At 46.8% G+C, this 2,512-nt stretch overlaps 1 protein-coding gene across 2 annotated transcripts in view; it reads left to right on the top strand.

Moving 5' to 3' along the window:
- Positions 1-391: 391 nt before the first annotated feature.
- The window catches only part of Fcer2 (Fc fragment of IgE receptor II), an 11,885-nt gene continuing 9,764 nt past the window's right edge, over positions 392-2,512 (top strand). Inside the window, exons 1-2 of one of the 2 annotated variants that reach the window (XM_028779827.1) lie at positions 392-493; positions 624-712. The gene's annotated coding sequence lies outside the window, so the exon portion shown is untranslated. The remainder of the gene's footprint in view (positions 494-623; positions 713-2,512) is intronic. The other variant, XM_028779826.1, reaches the window with a different exon arrangement.

The raw sequence follows: 2,512 nt of genomic DNA, 5'->3' as shown, positions 1-2,512 counted from the left end.
CTCCCCTCTCCCCCTCCCTGTCCTCTTTCTCTTTGCTCACATCTGTCTCACACACTCCTCTCTCCCTCTTTCCTCTCTCCCTCTGTCTCTCTCCTTTTTCTCATTCTCTGTCACTCTTGTATTTCTCTCTCACACACCCTTTATCCTCTCTTCTCATATCCTCCCTCTCTCTCTCTCTCTCTCTCTCTCTCTCTCTCTCTCTCCTCCCCTACTCCTCTCTATCTCCCTCTTTCATTAGCTCTCATGTCTTTCTTATACATTCCTTTCTCTCCCTCCCTCTCTTCTTCCTTCCCCTCTCCTCTCTCTCCCTCCTCTCTGTCTTTCCCCACGATCATCCCACTTTCTATCTCTCTTCTCTCTCTCCCCACACAGAGATTCAGTCCACCACAGCTTTGGTTCGGATCTAGGCTGTGCCACTTCCTTCCTTCTGCATTTCAAGAGTGCTGATTGGCATCGCTGACTTTCCAACAGTTTGCTTACCTGAGAAATAAAGGTAATAATAGCCCGGACTTCCCCAGGTTCTGGGGAGCACCAAAAAAGGCCTTGTGTGTGCTGTGGTTGCCCAGGCGGGGAGCCCATAATTAGGTCTATAAAAATAGCAGCCATTAATGAACTGCTCACAGACGACTAATATCTACACCACACTGGCCCCAGCTACCTTCTCCAAGTGGTCCACATATACCAGAAGGACAAGGACAGATTCCAAGTTCAAGTGAGTTTGTTTTTATATGTGGATTACATGTGCATGTGTGCATGTGTGTGTGTCTGTGTGTGTGCGTGTGTGTGTGCGTGTGTGTGTGTGTGTGTGTGTGTGTGTGGTATCTGTTTGTCCCTTTGTATCAGGAACTAGCTGTGGGTACTAAATAGCAAAGGCTTCTTGAAAGAGACTACCTTGGACCACAAGAATGAACCACAAGAGAGCCCAGTTGGCAAACAAAGGCAACAGTATGGACAAAATCAAGAAACATATGGGCCCTGATCAGCTCTTGAGATGAGTCTAGGCCCTATGGGTTTAGACCTGGGCCTGAACCAAGCTTCTTCCTGGGTGGATGACTTGGTTTACTTCTTTACAAATGGAGTGAGCAGAAATTTGACTCAATCTGTATGAAAAATACAGTATAGCCACTGACTGATACAATGCTTGTTTAATAATTCTTGCGATCTAATGTGGCTGAGCAGAGAAGCCCAGGATTTGTGGTTAAGCTAGATGGTCAGCGAAAGCTATGGTATACCATAGAAAGTTGTGTCCAAGGGGCAAGACTTCTCAGGTCAGAAAGACAGTCGGGGGATGAGGCTTCGATACTCTGACTGTTAGAAGCCAACTCCCTCATAAGCCCGAGTCACCAAACAGTGGAGCAACTGGGACACAAGGTTCAGTGTCCCAGTGTCACAATGTGGTTGTAGACAGATGGTTCACACTCCGGCACTTCAATTGCCTGAGTAAGGCTAAACTCCCCCACTATCAGTCAGTGGGATACCGAGCACCTAATATGTGCTTTGCGTACAAATAGGAGTCAAAGTCTTGCTTCTAGGGCCTCAACTCATCTAGCTCCCCAGGATGGGATGCCTTTGGCCTCGTCCTCTAATGGCAGAATCGGTTTAAGATGCTGTTAGGCAGAAGATAGCTGCCCTACATACACCATTATGTTCCTAAGGCTCAGAGAGGGTGTGCAACCTGCCCATAGTCACATAGCAAAGACAGTACAGTTGTTGACTGCCAGGCTTGCTTGTGGTATGTACTGCTTTAAAGTCAAAGTGTAAAGTGCCGGGGCTAAAGCTCAGTTGGCTATGTGCTTACTTTCATGAAGTCCCACCTCTAGCACTACATAAACTGGACATGGCACACACTGGAGATGCCAGCACTTGAGTGGTAGAAGTAGGAGCATCGGAGGTCCGTTGGTCTGGGCTATTCAAAACAAAATGAGACAAAACACTGTCAAAAGAACCTTGTTGTAAATGTAAGAGCTGAAAAGTAGGAAGAAGGGCAGAAAATGCTATGACACCATGGAGCCCTTTCACCAAGACTAAAATCAGATCCAGTGGCATTCAGTGCTTACGGTGGAGGTTGCACACATTCAATGTGGCATGCCACAACCCCATGGCATTGCTGAGTGTGCGGGCAAGGCTGGGAAGATGGCTCAGTGGGTAAAGTGCTTGCCCTGAAAGCATGAGAATCTGAGTTCAGATCCCCAGCACCTACAAAAACCCAGGCCCAGTGCTGCATGCCTGGAATCCCAATGCCAGGGAGGTGAACCCGAGAGGGACCCTAGAACCCTGAGATGCACTGGTCTGCTTGCCCAGTCCACAAACTCCAGGCTGCTGAGAGAGCCTGTCTCTAAATAAATAAATAAATAAATAAATAAATAAATAAATAAATAATTAGAACAACAAAATTAAACCTCCAGGGTAGGGGCTGGAGATAAGGTTAAGTGGGTAAGTGCTCTTAATGGGCAAGCAGTCCTCACAGATAGATAGATAGATAGATAGATAGATAGATAGATAGATAGATAGA

This window comes from Grammomys surdaster, unplaced genomic scaffold, assembly GCF_004785775.1.
Source record: "Grammomys surdaster isolate TR1022 unplaced genomic scaffold, NIH_TR_1.0 362, whole genome shotgun sequence".
Taxonomy (NCBI): domain Eukaryota; kingdom Metazoa; phylum Chordata; class Mammalia; order Rodentia; family Muridae; genus Grammomys; species Grammomys surdaster.
The sequence above is the reverse complement of the archived record's forward strand: the minus strand, read 5'-3'. Positions and strand labels throughout refer to the sequence as shown.